The sequence below is a fragment of the Podarcis bocagei genome, assembly GCF_964188305.1.
Source record: "Podarcis bocagei genome assembly, chromosome: 8".
Lineage (NCBI taxonomy): Eukaryota > Metazoa > Chordata > Lepidosauria > Squamata > Lacertidae > Podarcis > Podarcis bocagei.
In genome coordinates this window covers 22492416-22517608 of record NC_138133.1, presented here as the reverse complement: position 1 = coordinate 22517608, position 25193 = coordinate 22492416, and the positions used below count along the sequence as shown (strand labels likewise).

The 25193-nt window shown below is 42.7% G+C and overlaps 2 long non-coding RNA genes across 7 annotated transcripts in view; one reads left to right on the top strand and one right to left on the bottom strand.

Moving 5' to 3' along the window:
• Positions 1 to 25193, top strand: part of LOC308594078 — a 109788-nt gene that overhangs the window by 53778 nt on the left and 30817 nt on the right. The window lies entirely within an intron of this gene.
• On the bottom strand, positions 9922 to 25060 carry LOC308593932. 6 transcript variants are annotated; one of them, XR_014011085.1, is made up of 8 exons: positions 25043 to 25060; positions 17233 to 17330; positions 15922 to 15969; positions 13402 to 13526; positions 12880 to 13040; positions 12345 to 12699; positions 10914 to 11018; positions 10191 to 10567 (listed from the first exon to the last, which is right to left on the bottom strand). It is a non-coding gene; the product is annotated as an uncharacterized lncRNA (long non-coding RNA). The 6 variants fall into 6 exon arrangements; XR_014011086.1 differs by lacking the exon at positions 25043 to 25060 and adding an exon at positions 22863 to 23365; XR_014011087.1 differs by lacking the exon at positions 25043 to 25060 and having other exon boundaries at positions 17233 to 17922.

Below are 25193 nucleotides of genomic sequence, written 5' to 3'. Positions count from 1 at the left end.
CATGATGGCTGGGAGTTTGTTAAGAGGGAGATAGTAAAAGCACAACTTCAGGCAATACAAATGAGGCGGAAACATGGAAGGAGCCTAAAGAAGCCAGGGTGGCTATCTAAAGAACTTTTAACTGAGTTAAGATTAAAAAAGGATGTGTACAAAAAATGGAAAAGGGGGGAAACCACCAAAGAGGAATTCAAACAAATAGCCAGCACGTGTAGACACAAAGTCAGAAAAGCTAAAGCACAGAATGAACTCAGGCTTGCTAGAGAGGTTAAAAGCAACAAAAAAAGGCTTTTATGGGTATGTTCATAGCAAAAGGAAGAACAAAGAAACAGTGGGGTCACTCAGAGGAGAAGATGGTGAAATGCATACAGGGGACACAGAAAGGGCTGAACTCCTCAATGCCTTCTTTGCCTCAGTCTTCTCCGATAAAGAAAACAATGCCCGACCTGAAGAATTTGGAGCAAATGATTCAGCAGAGGAAACACAGCCCAGAATAACTAAGGAGATAGTACAAGAATACTTGGCTAGTTTAGATGTATTCAAGTCTCCAGGGCCAGATGAACTGCATCCAAGAGTATTAAAAGAACTGGCAGATGTGATCTCAGAACCACTGGCAGTCATCTTTGAGAATTCCTGGAGAACAGGCGAAGTCCCGGCAGACTGGAGGAGGGCAAATGTTGTCCCTATTTTCAAAAAGGGGAAAAGAGAGGACCCAAATAATTACCGCCCAGTCAGTCTGACATCAATACCAGGGAAGATTCTGGAGCAGATCATTAAGCAAACATTCTGTGAGCACCTAGAAAGGAATGCTGTGATCACCAATAGTCAGCATGGATTTCTGAAAAATAAGTCATGTCAGACTAACCTGATCTCGTTTTTTGACAGAATTACAAGCCTGGTAGATGAAGGGAACGCAGTGGATGTAGCCTGCCTTGATTTCAGCAAGGCATTTGACAAGGTGCCCCATGATATTCTTGTAAAGAAGCTGGTAAAATGAGGTCTTGACTATGCTACCACTCAGTGGATTTGTAACTGGCTGACTGACTGAACCCAAAGGGTGCTCATCAATGGTTCCTCTTCATCCTGGAGAAGAGTGACTAGTGGGGTGCCACAGGGTTTTGTCTTGGGCCCGGTCTTATTCAACATCTTTATCAACGACTTGGATGATGGACTCAAGGGCATCCTGATCAAATTTGCAGATGACACCAAACTGGGAGGGGTGGCTAACACCCCAGAGGACAGGATCACACTTCAAAACGACCTTGACCGATTGGAGAACTGGGCAAAAACAAACAAGATGAATTTTAACAGGGAGAAATGTAAAGTATTGCACTTGGGCAAAAAAAAATGAGAGGCACAAATACAAGATGGGTGACACCTGGCTTGAGAGCAGTACATGTGAAAAGGATCTAGGAGTCTTGGTTGACCACAAACTTGACATGAGCCAACAGTGTGACGCGGCAGCTAAAAAAGCCAATGCAATTCTGGGCCTCATCAATAGGAATATAGCATCTAGATCAAGGGAAGTAATAGTGCCACTGTATTCTGCTCTGGTCAGACCTCACCTGGAGTACTGTGTCCAGTTCTGGGCACCACAGTTCAAGAAGGACACTGACAAACTGGAACGTGTCCAGAGGAGGGCAACCAAAATGGTCAAAGGCCTGGAAACGATGCTTTATGAGGAACGGCTAAGGGAGCTAGGCATGTTTAGCCTGGAGAAGAGGAGGTTAAGGGGTGATATGATAGCCATGTTCAAATATATAAAAGGATGTCACATAGAGGAGGGAGAAAGGTTGTTTTCTGCTGCTCCAGAGAAGCGGACACGGAGCAATGGATCCAAACTACAAGAAAGAAGATTCCACCTAAACATTAGGAAGAACTTCCTGACAGTAAGAGCTGTTTGACAGTGGAATTTGCTGCCAAGGAGTGTGGTGGAGTCTCCTACTTTGGAGGTCTTTAAGCAGAGGCTTGACAACCATATGTCAGGAGTGCTCTGATGGTGTTTCCTGCTTGGCAGGGGGTTGGACTCGATGGCCCTTGTGGTCTATTCCAGCTCTATGATTCTAAGTCTGAAATGGCCAGGATAAAAAAGAAACACTCACAGATCTGCACTTAAAAGTCCAATATAAGACCGGGAAGGGGTCAATATTTTGCTTCAGTGTTACAAACAGGGTAGGAAAGTCTTTAGAAGCTCATAGGCAAGCAGCAACTTCTCAGCCTCAGTTCTTCATTTGCAGAAGTTGCAATCTCGTTCACACTCTGAAGTGGAACTTGGGGTAGCCACTAGGCCTCCTTTGTAGGGGTGGACATCTCAGCTTAATGAACTACCCCAAAATCTGGGATCTCCTCCAAACTGGTGCCATAGTTTTGCATTCATTTTGCAGTGAAAACCCCGTGTTTGCAGCACTCCACAGAGTAATTGGTATATCCAAACTGTGTTCGTAGTTTAAAGTCCCCAAACTCAACAATGTCCGATTTGCTCCAAACTGGTGGCAAACTTTGGCAAACGTTTTGCAGCAAAAACCCTGCATTTTGCCCTGCCCCACAAATGGAGCAATCACCCCCAAAACCCAACACCATCTGATTCACTTCAAAAATCACCAAGGATTTTAATAATAATAATAATAATAATAATAATAATAATAATAATAATAATAAATTTTATTTATATCCTGCCCTCCCCAGCCGAAGGCGGGCTCAGGGCTGCTAACAACAACAGGACCTGAATGAATTAGAGAAGTTTGCCAACCCACCCAAAAAGACTCAAGACAAGAATGATGGGTAACAGGTTATATTTATATAAAAATCTATAAAACCTGCAATCAGAATAATTAAAGCACATTACAGGGGGCCTTTTGTCAGAGTTTCACTTCCTCCATCGTTGAAGCAGGGTTTTTTTTAGCTAAAACAGAGGACACTGCAATTATCTCCATATGGGATAGATCCACATGTATAAACTTTGTAACTAAGTCTGCCTTCAGGGATCCAACCATGAACTGCTGATGTGAGTAAACTTCTTTTTACAGTGGTAACTTAATTCGTTCTGGAGGTCCATTCTTAACCTGAAACTGTTCTTAACCTGAAGCACCACTTTAGCTAATGGGGCCTCCTGCTGCCGCCGGAGCACAATTTCTGTTCTCATCCTGAAGCAAATAGTAACCCGAGGTACTATTTCTGGATTAGCGGAGTCTGGAACCTGAAGCCTCTGTAACCCGAGGTACCACTGTATTGACTTTAAATAAGATTGTCGTGTGTTTACTCTTTTAAGAGGGATATAAGGGAACTTACCAGGAATCTAATAGTGAGAGGCTTACACAAGCCTGCAACCAGCTATCCGCTGTGCATTTAAAAGGGGAATGTAAACTCTGCTAAGTAAAGGAACTTGCAGACTCAAGTTAGGAAGGATATTAACAAACAATATATCCTCTCCTGCCTCCCTGAACATTCCCACAGCCTTGAGGATGGGGGGGGGGGGGGAGTTAGTTGCCTCAGATTCCACAGCAACTGGTTTTCTCTGAATTGGAGTTGTGAGGTTACTTAGTTTACAAGACTGGTGTGATCTTTTTGCAAAGGATCGTTAAAATCCCAATGAAAACAGGAAACAACTGTAGAGTACAGAGGGACCCATCTGGTCTAAATACATGCACATTTCCAGATTGCAACCTTCTGACTCTTAAGCCTAAAATATGAACTGGAATTTTATATTTATAAGACGTAACAAAGGTTCTGTCTCTAAGGAGGAACACTAAATCAGAAACGAAGCAGCGCACACGGGGTGTGTGTGTGTATCTTGGACATATGTTTCAACAGGACCTTATTTAAAATTAATTTATTTTGATTTGCAATAATTTGGAAAAATAATGAAAATGATTTAAAAAAAGAGAATATTGTATGGAGGTCTAATTTAAGTTTGAAATGTAACAATCCAATGTTTCATTGAGAGAAGCAAAGGACCTTTCTATTCACAGAAGGCAGAACTGGGGACGCAGACAGATTATATGCGTATGATTGACAACTGGTTTGCAGAATGGGGGCCCTTATTTGCAATGTTTTTCAATTAGAAGTTTTGCAATGATTATAATATACATTCTTCTCTGTGATCGGAAATAAGTATCTCTTAAAAGGGGCAGTGAGGACATCTTATATTCTGAACACACTTGGTTGCTTTCTAAAACAATCCCAGAGCAAGATTTGTGTGTAAACTCCTTAGGTGTCACAAATTCTTTGGAGCTTTCGCCTGCCAGAAACAGTTCTTTTTATCCTTATCCACTTATTTATTTCCCCTTTAAAATATTAATCTCTACTTGACACTCAGAGAGCTATCTTCGTGTTGGCAATAGCCGGCTTTTAAAATTAATCATCCTCTTAAAGTCGGCAGATGTTTACAGGAGATTGGTAAAGGTTAAATTGCTCTGTGGAGTTTGGGTTGGGAAACCGGTGATTGTAGCATATTCATCTTGATTTCGTAGCTTGGATAAGATCCGGGGGAAAGAGGACAACCCTCAGCTTTCAAGAGAGGGTTTTCGTAGCTTGCTTTTCATTAGATTCGTAATTGGGCTTTCTCTGGCTAACTTGCTATATTGCTTCCCCTTTGTTGTGGATGTTAAATTCCATCTACACAACTAGAATAAATAAACGATATGCTCTTTCTTGGGATTCTTTTTCTTCGCCTTGAAGCCATACGCTGTGCTGTTTTTCTCCTCCATCTCTCCCCAGCCCACCTCAGGCGGTGAGCTGTGTGCAACGATTTGGGAGGCTGCTATTATCCCAAGGAGAGCAACTCAAGTGCAAAAGCAAACAGTTCAGAACCTCAGGGTTCTTTACCCTTTTGAAACACCCCCCCCCTTTCCTTTTCTCCCCTATTTCAAAAAACGTATGTTTCCAGCCCTGTTGGGAGTCCAATGTTATTGGAACACAGCAGAGTCTTTCAAGACTTTTTTTAAAAAAATGTTTTCAGTTTTTTTTTTTAATTAACATTATTTCCATACACTCCAAACATTTTTCATATATACAGTACTGGGATTATACAAACCCCTTGGACTTCCCCCACCCCCAACCCGTTTCCATATTTTACCCTCTTTTCTTGCATAAAAGTAAAGGTACCCCTGACAGTTAAGTCCAGCTGCGGGACGACTCTGGGGTTGCGGCACTCATCTCACTTTCCAGGCCAAGGGAGCCAGCGTTTGTCTGCGGACAGTTTTTTCAGGTCATGTGGCCAGCATGACTAAGCCGCTTCTGGCGAAACCAGAGCAGTGCACGGAAATGCCATTTACCTTCCTGCCAGAGTGGTACCTATTTATCTACTTGCACTTGATGTGCTTTCGAACTGCTAGGTGGGCAGGAGCTGGGACCAAACAATGGGAGCTCACCCCGTCATGGGGATTCGAACTGCCAACCTTCCATTCGGCAAGCCCCAGGGTCTGGGGTTTAGACCACAGCGCCCCACGTGTCCCCCTTTTTTTGCATATAATTATATTTATCCATTCTATTTCATCTCCTTATTACTACTTTAGTTCATTTTACTTTAAATCAGTCCTGCTAATGTTTCTAAGTAACTACAGTGGTTTTTAAGGTATTCTACAAATGTTTCCGATTCTTGATTATTATTTTTTGTCATCTTGGTGTCTGATCTTCATGGTCATCTTTGCCATTTTGGCACAGTCCATCATTTTGGTTATCCACTCATCTTTTGTTGGGACCTTCTCTTCCTTCTACATCTGGGCTAACAACATTCTTGCAGCTGTTGTCGCATGTTGTTGTTGTTTAGTCGTGTCTGACTCTTTGTGACCCCATGGACCAGAGCACGCCAGGCACTTCTGTCTTCCACTGCCTCCCGCAGTTTGGTCAAACTCATGTCGCATACATAGTCTTTTTAGGTCTCTTGGTATTTCTTCTCCTGTTAAGCCTAGTCAAAAAGCTTCTGGGTTTTTTTTAGTAAATGTTACTTTCAAGACCTTTCTAGGGTCCAGGAAATACCCAGAATACTGCAGCCACAAGCAGTGTCTGAGCGGAAATCTGCGAAACGTCCAGGAAAATCAGGGTGTATGGCAGCCCATGTCGTTTTTGCTGATTTACCTCAGAGATAGCTCCAAAACGTTCAATTTCTTTGCGTTTTTGTAAAAAGAGGAGTCAGTACCGCTCATTTTTTTGTTTTTAGAGGGAGAAGAAAATATACACTAGCTGTGGAAGCACAAATAGTGGTTCTCACAGAGGGCCCAATTAAAAGGAGCACCTTGTTCATGTTAAGTAGGCCAGAATGTCTTGCTTCCGTCCATTGCGGTATTGCCACATCTTCACTTGCTCCTAGAATTCCAGGAAAACCGTTGCACAAAGATGATGAAAGAGATGACCCAACAAGCCACACACATAAGGCGAAACACATAAGGGTCACTAGCTAATCTAACCAGGACAGTGGGGATGGGATTCTTCCCATCTGCAAATGGGATTGGTAGTCAGGCCTTGAATTTTTGTGAATCCTGCCCCCCACCTTGGCAAAATTAAAGATGCACAAATTGGTGTGGCCATAGGGGGAACGGGATTTGCATGGCAACACACATTTTACACCTCATACTTTCCCAGGGGGCTAGGTTTGCCACATTTCAAAAAGTAAAAACATGGACACTCTGAAAATTGAGCTTTTTAAAGGACCCCCCCCCCCCAATTGCTGAGCTTATTTTAGACAAACCCCCAAGTTGCCCAAAAGTCGCGATTTTCCAATTGGCTTTCCTAAGGTCCAGGTCAAAGTGTAAGGCAGCTGCTGGGGATGGTACAAATGGCCAGTAAATGAATTCATTGTGAATACATTAACATTGCCTGATATAATGCACGCTTCAAACAAGAAAATACTGAAATATTGCCCACTGGTGCATGTTATTTTTTTTTAAAAAAAGAACACCAGCTCTTCAAGCAGAGTACTTTGTTGTTGTTGTTTGTTTCAGGCAGAGTACTTTTGCAAAGCAGTAGCTTTTAGACTAATTACTTAGCGTGCAAATATTCATATGTATCACCATTTGTGTGAGACAGTTAGAAGCTTCATTCTGCCTCTTCTGGTAAAAAACACTGAATTATGCGTCCTTTCAGACACAACTTGTGCAAGCTTCATTAAGCAAAGTTAATAGCTCTTTTTAAAGAATTGGGTATAAGTCATTGAAATGTGTAGAAAGAATTTGTTTCAACAATTAGCTTGCCATAGCAAATGAGGCGGTGGGGGTAGGGGTTTAAATTAGGGTTGCCATACAACTGGGGAAATCTGGAAGTATGGCAGCCCCTATGTTGGCAGTGCCATTTTTGCAGTTTTCCCATAAAAAAATAGCTTAAAAAGAAAAAGCTCAACAACTTTTCTGTCCGGATTTTCAGTGTTAGAAATATGGCCACCCTAGTTTAAATACATGAATCATTATTTCATACCATGGTTAGCTTCCTGACATAGTTTAAGGATTCTTTTGGCGGATTTTACTGTCCATTCGTACCATCCCCAACCCCTGTCCCTGTGCAAGTATAAGGTGAAAAGTATATGTGCTCTCAGGCAAATTTTGTTCCTTCCTATAAGCATCACACAAATTTAGTTCATTTTAGCAGGACAAATACCCGTGCTGACAGAGGACAAATTTGTAACACCGGCAGAAGGACCAAATCAAAGATACATGTGGAAATTAGGTATGTTTTTTGGAGCTGGGTATATGTTCAAAATTCACAGAGGTGTTTGTAAGGTATGGAAAGTATCTGCAGATTTCATATCCTAAGATTCGTTGTTTCGTTTTTTTAAGAAAAGCAAGCTTCAGACCATTCCACTTCTGCTTAATGAAATGTCAGGAGCCAGAGGTCGTGCCAAATAATATTCCTATTGTTCAGAGGATTTAGTGCTTTCTCTGTACCCAAATGTCCTGCCCCATGACTAGAGAAAGCAGAAAAGGAATTCTGCAACATGTGCATATTATGCAAGTCCAAAACACTTTACACAATTTCTCGTTTTTTTGCTTGTTTTCTACAGTGATTACGTTTTGGAAACTTCAAGCGCAGCCGAAAACATTAAGCAAAACCAGAGGAAGCTGTGTAAAGTGGCTGGACTTGGATACCATATAAAGTTTGCAGAGTTCAGATTTTGTTGGAAAACCAACTTTTTAAAAAAGATGATTACAAATGGCCCTGAGTTATGTTGGTCTTTGGCCTGGTTAAAAGAATAAATGCTATAATAACACCTGTTTAGGTGTTACTAATCATATGCATGTTTGCTTTATAACAATGTTCTCTGAGCGATGACCTACTGAAATGATTTAGCAGAATACAAACACTAAAAATCAGTAAGTGAGGCAGAATAGTGTGACATATCCACTGACATAAAAGCGCAAGAGCCGTCTCAGTGAATCCCAGACCCTCCAAGTGTCCCTATTTTCCAGGGACAGTCCTGGATTTACAGAAGCCATCCCAATTTCTGATTTGATCCCAGAATGCCCCGCCTTTCCTTAGGACGTCCCTATTTTCGTTGAAGAAATGCTGGAGGGTATGGTAAGAGGTCCCTATTTTCATCTGAGAAATGTTGGAGGGGATGGAGTTATGCAACCCCCACCCCACCCCAACCAAGGAGATAAGTAACTAGACAACCTATAGAAGACATCTGGAGGCAGCCCTTTGTAGAGAAGTTTTTTAATATTTAATTACGTTTTTATATGTTGGAAACTACCCAGAGTGGTTGGGGCAACCCAGTCGGATGGGTGGGGTATAAATAATAAAAAGTATTAATTATTGTTGTTGTTGCTGTTGTTGAAGAGGATGTCCCTATTTTCCTCTGAGAAATTCTGGAGGGAATGGAATCCTCTCAGCAGCAAGCTTAAAACATGACATCACGGCATCAATAAGACAGGATGGACAGAAAAACCCTTGCCAAAAATATATTAAGGTGTGCGTGCAGGAAAACTTCAAGTCAAGAAAGTTTTCAAAAGGAAGAAGTGGGAGCCGATCGAACTGTTTGTTTGCCAATAGCTTGGCTCTGTTCCTTGAGCCCCTGCCCATTTCCCCAAGCCAGGAAGGCTGTAGCTAGGACCAGGGGTAAGAGCTGTTGATTCAGCAATAAACTCAGACTAAAAGCTTACATAAGAGGCTCCACCCTTGCCCCCAATTAGATCCTGAACCAAGCAATGTTTCAACATACTGCAACTGTTTATAACCAACACTTTCAAACTAATGCTTTCTTTAAAAAACCAATGCTTTTCACTTTTGCATTTCCTACCTCCCCACAATATATTATGTAATTGCAATTTTAATATTTTATTTTCAAATTGCCTAGTAATGAAGACTGGATCTGGATTAATTTTTAAAAACTTTTTTAAACGCCACCCTAGTAGCTACAGGCCGAAAATAACTTCTTTTCGGAATCAATTACTCCCCCCTGTCCACACTAAACTAGGGAGGAAGCTGAACTGAACCTAAGTGGTACTTATGCATCTAAATAAACATGCAACGATCAGCCCAACTGAAACTGGCTGATGCCTTGGAACTGAACTGATTTTCACAGAATCACTATCTTGTAGAGCTGGAAAGGACCACAAGGGTTATCTCATCCAACCCCCTTCAATGATTTGATTTGGGGTAGGGGGTCAAATTATTAAGCTTGGTGGCTTTTTTATTTTTTATGGATTTTAAAATAAAAAATGACACACTCTCGCTATACACCTGGGGTTTTGCTGGACATTTTGCCGATACAGCAGAAGTCTGCCCAGATGCCATTCTGCTGCCCGAATCCCGGTAGTGTCCAGGAAAATCCAGACATATGGCAGTCCTATTCTATATCCTCACGACAGCCATTTGAGCAAGGTTAGGCTGAGAGTTGGTGGCTGACTAATGCAGGAAGTCTGCAAAAAGTGAGTTCAAAATATGATGGTGCAAATGCTCAAAGAATTTGTTGTCGTTGATCAACGTTAGCAAACTGTCTTTTGTGTTTTCCTGTAAAAGAGTGGAATACAGCAATCAAGACTCTTATCTACCTTTCATGGTTGGCTCCACCCTGGCTCTGAACACTTGGATTTCTCCGTATATCGATCCAAGTTTCTTTCTGCCTACTCACCTTAAAGATGTATCTGGGTTGCAAAGAGTGATCCCATGTAAACTTGGAGGCATTAGGAGCAAAGACTTTACCATGGCTCAGTGATAGATCCCTTCTCTTATACTCCTAGAGTCAATCAGCCATGAGAGATTGGTTTATTCGTCATTCATTTATTGCAAATTCATTATTCACAGCTCAATAGCTCTCAAAGGGTGTTCCCACAAGAGAAAAATGTGATAGAATACGAAAAACTACAAGCCCTAAAAAACCATCCCTACAAACTCTGAAAACAGTAACTATTAACAAGAACAACAAAATCAACAAATTGTGGTCCCTCCATCGCTGCCACACAACACTTGGATTCAGCCTGGAGATTCATATCTCGTCTCATGTTGCAGCTAAGTTGTGGCTACAGGTGATGGCTTTAATATGGAAAGTGAGTCGTCTTGGGTCATTCTCTGCTTTTATGGTTTGGAGGTTTCCTCCTCTGAATCTATGGTGTGGGTCAGACAGCTCCGGAGAGACAATGACCTGCAGTAGAGATGAGAAAAGGCAAAGTCACATGCCTTTTGCGTTGCCAAAAATGCACTCCAGATAATGGGTATAACATAAAAGCAGAAGCAAGCCAAAGTAAGGATGCCATGAGATGACCTTCTTGCAACTCAGGTGGAGTGAGATGCTCATCTCCAATCTCTTGTCCCAGAGGACATCACTGGGACCTGCAACCTAGTAGGCATTGGGTTGAAAGGCAGCATTAAGGAAGAGGATAGGAAATGCCACCTGAATCTTCCTGGGACCACGTTAGTTGAGAGCCTCCTGGGGCTAGAAAGAGGAACGTTTTGTTTTCCAAATTAATAAATACATGTGAGAGATGTACCTTCAGATTGAGGAGTCTGGCTGCCTTTGTCAGCAGTGAACAGGTCCTGCTGGCTGCCTGATTCCTGCCATTCATGTTTTCAATGGAAATGTAACTTCTCTGTTCCTGTGAGAGGGAGAACCAGCTCAGAATCAGATTAAAAAACAACACACAATATTTAAAAATCACATATTAAAAGGCAGCCTATGGAAATGCTGCCCGGCCACTGATTGATGTGACATAGGGGAATATTCCCTCCCATGAAATAAAGAAAAGGGAAGTATTTGCAGCATTCAGCACAATCTTTTTTTTTAAAGAGGAACAGAATGGACTTGCCCAAAGATTAAAACCTTTTGGGACATGATCCACGACAAAATAAAAAAATTGATAAGGACATCACACCCAAAAAAGGCAGAGGCATATCTATTAGGAATTCTAGATAAAGATATCCCAAAAGATAAAACTAACTTATTTCTATACGCGACAACAGCGGCAAGAATTTTGATTGCTAGCTATTGGAAAGAAGACAGCATCTCAACAAAAAGAGAATGGTTGGGGAAACTTTGCGACTACCTGGAATTAGCAAAACTGACGGCTATAATAAGGAGAAAGTCCAAAACTGTGGTTATGAAGCAATGGGAGTTCTTAAATGATTATTTACAAAACCAGGTCTCAACTACAAAAATCTGGTTGTGTTTAGAATAATCTTGTGCGTAATATAAAAAATACAAAGGGAGACATTAAGGAAATCCAAAGGGAAAATATGAAGAACAGAGGTTCTGACGAATGGATTATTAAAAACGTGTGAGGTAAATGGTGGAAGTCTTTTTTTAAAAAAACAACACTTTATTTAAGGTAGATAAGGACAAGATGAAATTATACAATCGAATATAAATATAGATGGGAAACTGTTGTGTATTGTGAGTACTTATCTACTTTAAAGTTTTTTCACTTATGATCTTTTTTTTTACTTCTTTATTCTTTCTTTGTTCTTTTTTCTGATATCTTATCTTTCATTTCACTGCTTTATTGTGAATAGCATTTTATAGAGGTATAAATAACTAAATATGAAAAGAAACAAAATATTCTCTAATTTTTTTCCTTGGTTAGATGTATTTTCTTTTTCTTTTGTATTTTCTTTTGTTGTGAATATGTATGTTTTCTAATTTGTACTTAATAAAAATATTAATTAAAAAAAGAGGAGCAGAATGCTGGACAGCAGAGGAATTGTGATGGAGTCTCGTTTGGAGACAGAGTGATTGACAGGCAGTTGGAGCATGCTGGTTTTGTCGGAATGCTGGTTTTGAGCCTAATTTAGGCCGGAGGATTGGAGAAAGGTCCCTGTGGGTGTCAGAAAAGGCCTCTGCAGGTACAGGTGAGCCCAAAGGTGCCACACTGATGCTCAGTGTTGGACTTCCACTTCAAAAGCAGCGAGGAAGGTAGGAGCAATACCTTTTCTCCATCAGCCTTTGAGAGCTGACTTGTTCTCGGGTCCGTCGGAAAAAAGGCGTATTGGCTCCTCAACCAGTCACAGGGTGGGCGGCTGCTGCAGACCGTAGCTCCAAACACCTTTGCCCCCTAGGAGCAACGCCTGGGGTTAGGCAGTCAGTCGTTGGGGAACTCCTAGGCTGGCAACTGAGGAAAGCTTGCCAACTCTTTATCCTCACCAACTCTTTAACCTGCATCCTGTCCAACCTACACCAGGAATCAATAAAGTTGTGGCCAGTTTTTTAAAATCTCGGAACATTGTCCTTCTTGCTCCCAGAGTGCAGGGGTTCACTGCGAGCGGGTCCACAATGGAAAGACCCTGTCGATGAAACAACGGGAAAGGGCAGAAGTAAAAAAAGAGAGAAATGATTGTCTCCCTTCTTTGAAAGAGGTATCATGGAAGTCTCCTCAAAGGAGAGATCAACTTCCTTCTTAACCCATTAGCCAGGTTCTCACTGCCCTCAGAACAATTCCCTGCCAGTACGGATCGTTTGCTCACCTGAAGAATAAGAGTGAGTCCCATCCGTCCTCAGAACACTGGGTTGCTCGAAAAAACACGAGGATTTTCCACTCCTCCATCTTCCAGGCCAGCAGAAGGACTTTGCACCAAGAACATCTTTCTCAAAAGGCCTGGAAACTTGGGAGACACCTTGCTTTGAACTGCAAAGATGAGGCACTTTGCTTGAAGCATAATAATAGGCTTTACAAGGCTAATCTTTTGATGATAATAATAATAAGAATATGTTGCCCTATACCCGCAGGTCTCAGGATGGTTCACAACATAAAACCACCATATAAAGTATAAAAACACACCATACATAATAAAACAAAACCAACCCATGATTGGAGAGGGAATGTCCTCTGTGGTGCTAAATCTTCATGGATAGTGGCAGAATCACAGTGGCTTTCTGCAGCTCTTCCCCTCCCTCTCTTACCAACACAACAACTGCCCAACGCTTTAACTCTGACTGACAAAGTAACCCCCTAAGAAAATGGTTCACTAACTCAATAACTCTCTCACCTTATTCCCCTCTTGCCCAAGATGTCTGGCAAGTCACCCAGCAAGGGGACATGTCACAATGGAGCACATGTCGCAGTGACATTCGCAACCTTCCTCAACAATGAGCTCTGGCAACTGGGTGGAATCTACACACATATTAAAAAAAACACAACGTTGTGAATTTTTTCCCCCCAAGTTTTTTTTTCGCGGGGGGGGGGGGAGATACATTGAATTTGCCATAGCTCACCATCGCCATCTACCGTCACATTTGTACACTGCACTTTACAGCACCTTTTATTTGAAGCTGGATAAGAGTCGGCCACGACTGGACCTAATGGTCGCGGTCTCTTTACCTTTACCTTTAAGCTGAGTCCAGGATCTGAAGGAGAAAGAAACCATTACGTATTTTGTGCATTTATCTTGTATTTATGCCACGAACCACCCTGAGATATTTGGATGAAGGGCAGTACTGTATACAAATTAAATAAAGAATAACTGTAATAGAATAATCATTGGTTTTAATATTTCTGGACATGGCTTGGGTGGAGTAAATTTAGTAAAGTCAGAAAAGGGGAGCTGGTGCCTGGGTTATGCCAAGAAGCTGCCCTATGTGAGGCCATACTGGAAAAAGAGGTCAGAAAAGCAGGGGGGCGGAGGTTACGATCAGTCAGAAATACAGCTGGTGGAGCTTCCGGGTCAGAAATGAATTGCACCTAGTACTTAAAACTGGGTGGGACTAAATTTGGCTGGGGCAGAGATTTGGAAAAATTGTCCTGAAGAAAAATCTATTTAGGCAGAATCTACATACACATAAAAAATGCTGTGAAAATGCTTTTTTAAAAAACATTTTGAAAAATACATTGAATTTCACATAGCACTCAAGGTAAATATGAGTATTCCCTTATGTATAAAATATCCCATTAATAAACAATCCTGGTTATGGCGCTCTGGTCTAAACCACTGAGCCTCTTGGGCTTGCTGATCAGAAGGTCGGCGGTTCGAATCCCCGCGACGGGGTGAGCTCCCGTTGTTCGGTCTCTGCTCCTGCCAACCTAGCAGTTTGAAAGCACATCAAAGTGCAAGTAGATAAATAGGTACCGCTCCGGCAGGAAGGTAAACGGCGTTTCCATGCGCTGCTCTGGTTTGCCAGAAGCGGCTTAGTCATGCTGGCCACATGACCTGGAAGCTGTACGCCGACTTCCTCAGCCTGTAGAGCAAGATGAGCACCACAACCCCAGAGTCGTCCGTGACTGGACCTAATGGTCAGCGGTCCCTTTACCTCCAGGGTTGGTGTCAATCTCATACCTAAGCCTAGGGTGCCAAGCCACTAGGAATTTTGAAAAGCATGCCAAGGGAAGAAATGTCAATGGGAAACAGACACGTTGAGGAACTTAAGTTACAGTGGGACCGAACAACAGGAGCTCACTCTGTCGCAGGGATTCGAACCGCCGACCTTCTGATCGGCAAGCCCAAGAGGCTCAGTGGTTTAGAGTTAGACCACAGGGGATTTTCAATTTGCTAGTACGTTTTACACAGATTAAACTGCTGCAGACTAACTGTCTCCGGGGCGCACAGCAGCACAACACAACATACCTGCTGCCCTCACAGTTAAGACTATTCAACTACCGGTAAGTGCAGAGTTGCCATATTTCAAAAAGTAAAATCCAGGAAACCACCGAAATTGTTGAAACCCCAAAGTTGTGGAGTTTCCCCACCCCCACCCAACCCCCCCAAATAAAAAAAATGATCCAGATTCCCAACGCCTTTTATAACACAATTACATATATGTCTATTCAGAAGTTCAATGGGACTTACAGAGAGCCAACAAGTGTTTGCCGTACACCTTTTTCATTACAGCTGCCTCACTCCAATCAGCCCTCACACAACTCTTAAGAATTCGGTTTATAGCTATTTTCTTCCAGTAATAAGCAAACAATACTCTTCAAACAGACATCCTAGGTGTACAAACAAAAGCAAAGGAGAAGAGCTATTGTTTAGGGTTTTTTATTGATGTCAGGGTGGATAAAAGTCAGTGATTTTTATTTTTAAAAAATCAATTTTAATTTTATTTAAATCAGTTTTTTTATTTTATTTAAATCGGATTTTTAAAATAAAATGCTTCTGGAGGAAAAATCTTTCTAAAGATAGTTTTCTATTTAAGTTACATTATAGTCCAAAGGCTATTCATCAGGAAATAAAGATTTGTTTAAAGTTTTTTATTTGTGCTAAAACTCAAGTCTAAGTTTTGTTTGTGTTTTATAAAAATTAGCAACACTAGTTAACAAACATGGATACATATGCTATTACGTTACTGTTTTAGTTAAATATATATTCTTTAAATTGTTATTAAGGAAATGATTATTTTTCTCCTTCCAATAAAGTACAGCAGAAAAGTTGTCCAAATATAAAGAGTTAACTTATTAAACCTCACAATAATTTCATAATTATCTGTCTATGTAATTCTAATAGTATAACCAAATAAGTAATTTTTGATATAACTGTAAAAACTACTCTGAAAATTTATTATTCCAAAAACAATACCTTCCTCTGCTTGTAAATATTAAGATTTTTTACAGCAAGACGGAGTCTCTGTAAAAAAAATAAAAAAATAAAATAAATCAAGTCTTACTGACTAGTGATTTAAATTGATTGATTTAAATCAAATCCACACTGGTTGCCGTTATTATTAATTTTTTGTATCTGTATTTTTAAATGTAGAAATAATTTCAAACACATTTTTCGATGTGTTTTGTTTAGGACTACTTTTGTTACGTTTGCGATTGTGTAAATCATTTCCTCTTGCAAGCCACCTTGAGCATGGTTTGAGCTCTGGAATAGCAGCATACAAATGAAGCGAGGATAAGAGGAAGGGTTGAACTAAGTTTTGACCAGGCATAAGATTCCCCCCCCCCCACCCCTCTTTTCAAAACCCAGTCCTGATTTCCCCTCAACGCCATCTGCTTTTCACAATGAAGGCTGCAATTCTAACCCCATTTACCTGCGAGTCAGCTTCACTGAACGCAATAGGAATTACTTCTGAGTAGGCACGCTTAGGATTGCAGTGTAAAATACCACAACCCTTCCACGAAATTGCACCCCCACCCCTTCTGCCCATAGCTGTCAACGTTTTCCTTTTTTTAAGGGAAATTCCCTTATTCCAAATAGGATTCTACACAAGAAAAGGGAAAAGTTGACAGCTATGCTTCTGTCTGTTGCCTAAGTCCCAGCTCCTTGGGGTCCTAGGTGCCCGAGCACCCACAAGATTCCCCATAAAGGGCACCCACAAATTTTGGTGCCAGGGCCAATGCACGCTGCATGGCACCCACAGCCCCGGGTTGTGGGGCTAAGCTGGCAGAAACCAAACAGGGCATGCACCCATTATTCCCCCCCCCCCGACATATTCAAAGAAAATATTTAAACACACACAAAGTCTAGGGCCCAAACCTGGTCAGGACAATACTCACCCTGTCCCCTAGGATTCACAGCCCACATTTTGCTTCCCTCTAACAATGGTAAGTCTCAAAACAGAACAAAAAAGCAAGATGCATTAGGCTTGCAAAGAGTCCTGGCTGCAGCAAGATGGCTGCCTACCGCATTGGGAGAATTTGCTGCCCAGGTTAGAAACAACATGGCTCATTCCTGCAGCCTGCTTTTTGGTTGGCTATAAGCAGCCTTCGTTCCTTTGTCAGTGCAACTTGGACTACACTGGCAGGAGGCCAAAAGAGAGGAATCAAAACTGCCTGTTAAGAGAGACCCGCCCCTCCTTTAGCAAAATGCTAAATTATCCCGGCGGCCATTTTAAGTGATATTTGATTTTCTAAACTTTTAATGGATTCTTTCATACTCACCAACCTTTCTCTGGTGAAAACAGGAGCGTCCCATTCCATAATGATGATTTTACTCTTTCTATCCTACACGTCTGGCTGGGCAGCTTTAGCTACTTTGGGCAGCTTGCAACATGTAAGGAAAACATCATAAAACATTAAACATTTGTTTTAAAAACCCCTTCCCTATACAGGATTGCCTACAGATGGATTGGGGTCAGATAACTCCATACCCTCCTACCTCTCTCCAGTGAAAATAGGGAAGCCCCTTTCCATAATGATAATTTGAGTATTTATACACCACACATCTTACTGGGTTGCCCCAGTCACTTTGGGCAACTTTCAACATATATAAAAACATAATAAAACGTTAAAACAAAACTTCCCTATACAGGATTGCCTTCAGACGGCTCAGGGGTTGGATAACTCCATACCCTCCAACGTTTCTCCAAGGAAAATAGGGACATCCTAAGGAAAAGTGGGATATTACAAGATCAAATAAGAAACCAGGAAGGCTTCTCCTCACTGTGCCAGCTCAGGGAATCTAGGCAGATTTCCATCTTTTTCTCTTTGCAGAACATTGATGTTCTTTTTTTAGAGCAGAATATAACTGGGGTTGCCATATTTCAAAAAATGAAATTCCAGCAACAACAGAAAAGTTGTTGAGCTGCTGGGGGGGGCGGGGCAAAGTTGTTTAGCTTTTTAAAGTTTTGTCTGAAGTGTTTTTTGGTGGTTTTTTTTTGCAAAATCGAAAAGAAATTGGACGGGAACACGACACTGCCAAAAATGGGCTGCCATACTGAAGGAGTGAGGACCAGGGGTCCACCTGGGTCCACTTTGGAGAGCCAGGCTGGAGATAAGCTGAAAGCCATCTTAGAGAGCAAACTAAAAGCTAAAAAAGACATTTCTCTCTCTCTCCCCTGCTTGCCCCTGCTTGCAAAAACAATACACAGCGAGTTTGCAAGAGGATGCGGTCAGGGGATTTTGGAGCTGTTCTGAGAAACTGTTCGTTTGCCCAGGATGTCTAGCCCACCACAAGGTTCTAAGCCGAGCAACCTGTTAAAACCACAAGGACATTTCTTGGAAGCGGGGGGGGGGGGGTTCAGGGGCACTTCCTGGAACTAATAAAGAGGTTAAGTAGATTATAAGCCAGTAGCGCCACCTAGTGGAATAGGCAACTTGGAACCGAAAGGACACACCAAATTTATTAATTGGTTGGGCTTCAATGAATATGCATAAAGGGGAATGTTTGAGGGCTGGGTCAAGGGTTGAACCATTGTTTTGCCTAAGGGGATAAAAACTGTTTGCCCCTGGTGTTCGGGGGCATTTTCTCTCATTTTGGCAGCTGAATGCACCCCTTTGCTTTGCTTGTCTGACAAATAAACCAAAGTCAATAAAACTTTTGTAATTAAAATATTGCTGCCTGGATTTTTCCATTCTGGTCTGTATTCTGAAGTCTCTAACATTTCTGGTGCTTGCGTGACTCGGATAGGGACCTTAAGTCCTCAAAAAGACCAGAAGGCAGCTCCCTTGTCCTTTTCTAGGCAGGACACAGGGGAAGGGCCAATAGGCCGCTTATCCTGGCGCCACCGAGGCTTTTCTTCGGAGGAGGGCGAAGCCAATTTGACCCTTCTGCTGGATCCTGGAAGAGAAGGCAATGGATTGAAGGACCGAGGTTGACAGGACAGGGCAGAGTCTAGCCGGCTGGTGAGTACATGACAAAGGGCCCTGGGGACAGAGGAAGACAGAGACCCCCTTGTAATTAAAAAGGGGAAGGGGCATCCTGATCACATGCCCAAGCGTGTTTGGTGGCAGTAAGGGAAGGATTGGCCCCTGATACCCACCCACGCTTAAGGATTTAAAGGAAGGCAAAAAGGAAAAGGGGGGGGAACCGGGAGGCTAGTGTGTGTGGTACAGCGTCCAGTGAAAGAGGCACTTGGTGCGTGTGTGTGTGGGGGGGTAGAACCAATAAATACTCCGCTTCCTAGCAGCGTGAGTTCGAATGGGCGAGGAAAATTGGGAAGTGCATGTGTGTGTGTTTGGTGTTTGGGGACGCTGCACAAGGGCCATATTAAATATGGGAGGGAGTGGCTCAAAAGGTCTAATAACTCCCCTAAAGTGCATGTTGAACAATTTCAAGAAAGGATTCAGCGGAGACTATGGCGTTGTGATGACGCCAGAACACTTACACACTCTGTGTGAACTGGACTGGACACAGTATTGAACTGGGAAGAAACATAGGGGCCCTAGCTGGGACAGGGCAACAAGGAATATCTTTTGAGGCTGAGTAGTTACTTAGAGAAGAGTTTCAGACTCAGATTCAGATTTGGGAGCGATGGAGGGGATCGCTCCAGAGATCCCTTAGGTTATCCAAGTTAGTATACAGAACCAGAGTGCATACAAAGCTTTCAGATCTCTGGACCTCAATGAAGGCAAGAGTTCAGCCAGGCAGAGCTGGAGGGTTCTCTGCTGAGCTGTAAGTTTGATAGTAAGGCAAGCCTCCTAGTTTCTCCAAAGCCCATCACTGAACTGGGAAGTACATGAGCCTTGCAGACCTCCAACAGTTTTGATCCCTATAGTAAGTACAGCTTGAACAGGGAGGGCAAGCTAAATCCCAGAACTTAGTTAGGGAAGAGCTGGGTATATATGTGACCAGCGGCAGTTTGGAACACATCAGGGAAACCACCAGTAGTGCCCTAGGTTCTCTGATGACCAGTGAGAGGTGGTCTATGGCTAGGAAATACGAAATGGTTTTAGACCCATAACAATTATAGCTGAGACAGGGAGGGCAATTTAATTGGTGTCCTTAACCAGGCACCAGCTGGATGGCTCAGTGCTCAGGTGTGTCTCAGAGAACACTGCAGCAGACCCCTGGTTTGAGACTCAGGCAGAGAAACCTCAAGAGAAGACCTGCATCTTTGTGGCCACCACAGTTGACAAGTTAGTTGCCACAGAAAAAGGATGAGGGAACAGATAAAAAAAAAAAACAAAACAAAACAAAAAAAAACTGCATAAAACTAAAAGAGGAAGAAGAACTTTCTCCATTTAACTTGCATGAGTTTGTGAACATGGATGAAGTTTTAGAGGTTCACGTGATAATAGAGAAACCCCCCCACCCCCCTGGCTGAAGAAATATAAGACTGATCAATTCAAAATTAAGGAGAATTAATACACAGGCTTTAGAATTTCTTGGAACGCCTGATGGAGGCATACAGAATTTGGACCCCCTTTGACTTTGAACTCCCTGCACATGAGTTAATGGTAAATGCCTCCCTCATAGGACAATGTGCAAAGGACATTAGAACCAAAAATCCAAAAACAGCCTGGGTTCCAGGGCATGTCCAGATTTCAGATCATGGCCATCGCCCAGAAGGTGTTTGAACAAAGAGGAGAGGCTGAGAAGAGGGAGAAAAAGCAGTGGAGGAAAGAAAAGGCAGCAGTGTTAGGCACAGGAATGGCTCACAGGCCAGGGACCTGAGGGGTCCGCCGTAGCCATTCAGAGACCCGCGGCCAAGGGGGAGGAAGATGCCTGTTCAGCAACAGCAAGGCCATAAGAATTACCCCTGTGAAAGGCTACATGGAGCCAATTGGGAAGCCTGGTCAAAACGCATGTATTACTGGCTGGCAGAAAAGCAACTATGGGAAAGTACACAGGCTGAAACAGGCTTTGCCCAGCCCATTAAGAAGTTTACAGGCGCAGTGGAGGCTTGTGAAGGAGACGTGGCTGATGCTCTAGAGAAGACCTGGGTTGCGTGGCAGGGATTGAAGACGGCATGTCAGGCTGCAGTGAGTACCAAGCCCAGAGGGGGCTGAGGCTGCTTTGGGAAGTTGTTTCTACGGTTCAATGCATCTGTGTGATGCACTGTGTGTTGGAGAAAGGCTGAAAAGGCAGTTGCAAGCTGTTCCTCAGGCGATGGAGCACCCAAAAGTGGGGGTGCAGGCCAGGCAAGCCATTCCAAGAGTTCTGAGGAGGCCAAAGTCTCCAAGAGTTATTTGTCCTCTGAGGTGAAGTCCAACAGCGAAAGGCATTGCCATGCAATTGGCAGCTGGATGCAAGGCTAACATCTATATTGATTCTAAATATGCCTTCTTAACCCTGCATGCGCATGGCGCCCTATGGAAAGAGCGGGGCTTGAGTGGAGCCCACGGGAAAGCTCTGAAATACGTTCCAGAAGTTGAGACGTTACTAGAAACTGTATGGGCCCCCAAAGAGATTGCTGTAATGCACTGCAAAGGCCATGATAGAGGTTGGGACATGGTCACTAGAGGCAACCGGAAAGCAGATAATGCAGCTTGTGAGGCAGCTCTGAAACCTCCACCAGTGGTCACCACCGCCCTCAACCCAGCTACCCTGTTGCCGGTAGGAGAAGGTGAGGAGCAGACGCACGATTGCATTGAGGTTATGGACACAAGACTGGACCAGGAGAAGTGGCCAGAGGAAATCGATTGGCAGACAGAGTGGCCAAGGAAGCAGCCCGGGAACTGGCCCCGCCTCAGTTATTGGAACAGTGGTCCCAGAAGGGATCTTAAGCACTGCTGACAAACCAGATACTATGTATCCACCCACATGAGGCCAGATGCCACAACCAAGCAGCTGGAGAAGTATGTCTATATAGCCAACCTTTATCAACTGGTGGCCCAGATTTCCAGGAAATGCCTGCTATGCCAAAAGAATAATCCCAGAACTCACTCCAGACGATGTGGAACCACGTTACACCCTTGATGAACAGCAGTAGACCAGCCAAGAAGTACCACGCTCCAGGAAGGACCAGACAGCCGTGTTTTTGTGCCCCAACATCTGGCCAGCACAATTGTAAAGAATTACCACGAGTCCACCCATTTGGGAGGCCCAGCTGCTAAAGCACACCTTGGGAGAATATTCTATCTCAACTAACTGCTGCTATAACTAACTGCTGCTATATCCCAAAATGTGCCCTGTGCGCCAACCAAGAGACTGAGACTATCACCCTTTGAACTTCTATATGGCAGGCCAACCCCTTTCGTCCGAGACATCCCCGCCAGTTTGGGGCAGATGGGAGATCACATCACCCAAGAACAAGTGCAATCCCTGTGTTTGTTGTGTGTGTTTGCTTCCTTTCCAGGTATTCCCTCGAGCGTACACCTGCAGTCCCGCGGCAGTCTCGCTGAGCCGGTTCACCAGTTCCTCTGGGTGACAGTGTCTGGCGACCCCCTCATCCCCAACTGCAGTGAAAGTAGTCGAGGTGATCCCCTGGGTACATCACACGCATCTGAAGAAGGGTGTCTGGACTTGCAAGAGAAATCCTGCTGACCCTCTGAAGTTGATCATCACCTTGTGTCTGACTCTACCAGGGAAAAAGCGTTAGGCCACGGGCAACGAGATCCTGCGACTAATCATCACAAGGACAGTTACAAAGACTTTCTCTTTCTCTCTTATTTTCTTTATTGACTTGCTCTATGTCTTATTGCCCTGACCCTACCGAACCATACCAACACGTCCAGATGGGCTGCTTGCGTCTGCAGTATTCACAATGTGCCCAGGAAATTCTCAACGTATCCTAATCATAACTACGTTTAGGATATTCCACCGTTCTTACGCAGAGCTTCTTTTCTTTCAGAAAAGTAAGCGGCTCACGTAAATGCAAAACAAAGCTTGAGCAATAAAGGAAATGGTCATACCACAACATACTGTCTCAGAGAATGTTGAACAACATCATGAGGCAAGAACGAGGCAAGAAGCAAGAATGACAGTTGGTCTCTCTAACTGAATTTAACTGCACAGCTGCAGCAGTTACTCCATTCATTCCAATGGGGCCTGCCTGCAACTCCAGCACAAAGTCCCATTGGAATGAATGGAGGACGGACGGACGTGCAAGTCAGCCGTTCCCCAGATCAATTCTAGAGCCGAGTTTATGACTCAAGCTTTGAGGAGAATAAGTGGGGAAAACCCTGCTGTAACTCATACATCAACAAGTACCATGTCTGGATACTTTACATAGCCCTTAATAAATATATACTGTATTTACTCGAGTCTAATACGCCATCAAATCTAATTTACACCCTAATTTTTGCAACGTGATTTGGCCAAAAAAAGAGAGAGTTGCGCATTAGACTCGAGTAAATACAGGTAAGTTACCTTTACAGCTTAGTAAGAATTAAAATTTGGGAAATGAGAAAAAGCAACAGTGGTGGTGGTGGTGCCGTGACAAGAACTACTCTGCAAATTCTGATAGTTCATTTGCACTCAGAACACATTATTAATCAAACTAATAAACAGAAATGAGTCAGCGTCTGAAAACACAGTAAGATGTTTATTAGAGTGAAAATACATAAGCGAGAAAAGGCAATGCAGCCCTTTTCATAATGCGGTGAGTCAAGGTCAGTTTGTTTAAGGCCATAAATCAGAGTACTTTTTGAATGGAAAGATATGTTTTGACTAATCTAGGAGGATGTTTTAAGAGAAGAACCAGAAATAGAAATGTGCAGGTCAAGAGCAAAGGCAAAAAGGATAGTGTTTTCTAGGGTAGGTATTAAATGGCAGGCTGAGACTGACTCCCAGCTATATCTGAAGGGCCAGAGGATGCCTGGTTTTAATTTCTCCAGTTAGTATTGAGAAATAATTACCCCAGTTAGTAATGCAAAATGCATAGGAGTTTCGGTATCTTAAGGCTGCAGCTTTAAGCACAGTAAAAAGGAAGTGAATGGTTTTGAATGTAGTGAGATTTGCTTCTGAGTAAATATGCTCAGGGGTTTGCTCCGCATGACTCACGTAAAAGACAAATGTGTACAAATTCTTCCATTTTGGAGAGCCTGTTACACTTTCTAAGGGCAAATCCACTCCATATATTTAAAACACTTTTGGGGCCCATTTAGAGAATTATGGGAGCCACAGTCTAGCAACCTTTGGAAAGCACGAGATTATGTGTCTCTATAGAATTATAGTTACAGATGGGTAGCCGTGTTGGTCTGCCATAGTCAAAATAAAAAAATAAAAAAATAAAAAATAAAATAAAAAAATTTTTATATAGAATTATATGCAGTCCTAAATTGGGAATCCCATTCTAAGACCTAAATGAAGTATTTCCAGATCCCAGAAGCTAAACTTTAGCCACAATTCAGTATGCATCCATGCACACCAAAGAAGTTTTCTTTTGGGCAGGTTTGCGTTACCGTAAAACCCCCTTAAAGCAACGCCACACGTAAGTTTCTGAAGGCAATACTTGCTAGGAAAACATTTGATGCCCTCATATTCCTGCTACCAGTTGAGATCACAGTATCGCTTTAAAAAACCCACACCAGCAGCTGAGTAAATATATCATTACCAAATAGTAGAGGAAGGTTGGTTTGACATTTAAGGGTAATGATGACCGGATGCACTTCAGAGCTGACTGAACAAGATAGATGTATTTTTGTGTAAAAGGAGAAGAGGAAGACTTCTAATCCATCTTCAAATTTCATAGTTTTAATACTAAAAAGCTGAGAAACTTAAAAAAAAGAAAACTGAAGTGAGGCTCTGTAGGTGAGGGATACGATCAAAGTGCAATTCCATTAGGTGGGGTAAGATAAAGGGTCCTTGTTCTGTTACCAGGGAGGGGGGCGCCTTTTGTGGTTCGCCTCAGGTGCTAAAATGTCTTGGGCTGGCTATTGCCTTTCTATTCAATGTTACCAGGTGTCTGTAGTGTAGAGGAGAGGACATAACTGGGACTTGGGTTTTTTTCTAGAAAAAAAAATCAACAATTTCAGTGTTTTCCTAAAAAGCTCAGCAACTGGTCCTAGTTTTGAAATATGACAACCCCATGCAATACACAATGTCAAGTTCCAGCCTGAGAATCACATTCCTCTTATTTCATCTCACTTACTTTGTTCTGTTGAAATTATTCACACTGTTAAGAGGGACTCACATTTGTTACATTGTTGTGTAATTTAATGAGTCCTATATGCAAAGATGAGGGACGTGGGTGGCGCTGTGGATTAAATCACAGAGCCTAGGACTTGCCGATCAGAAGGTCG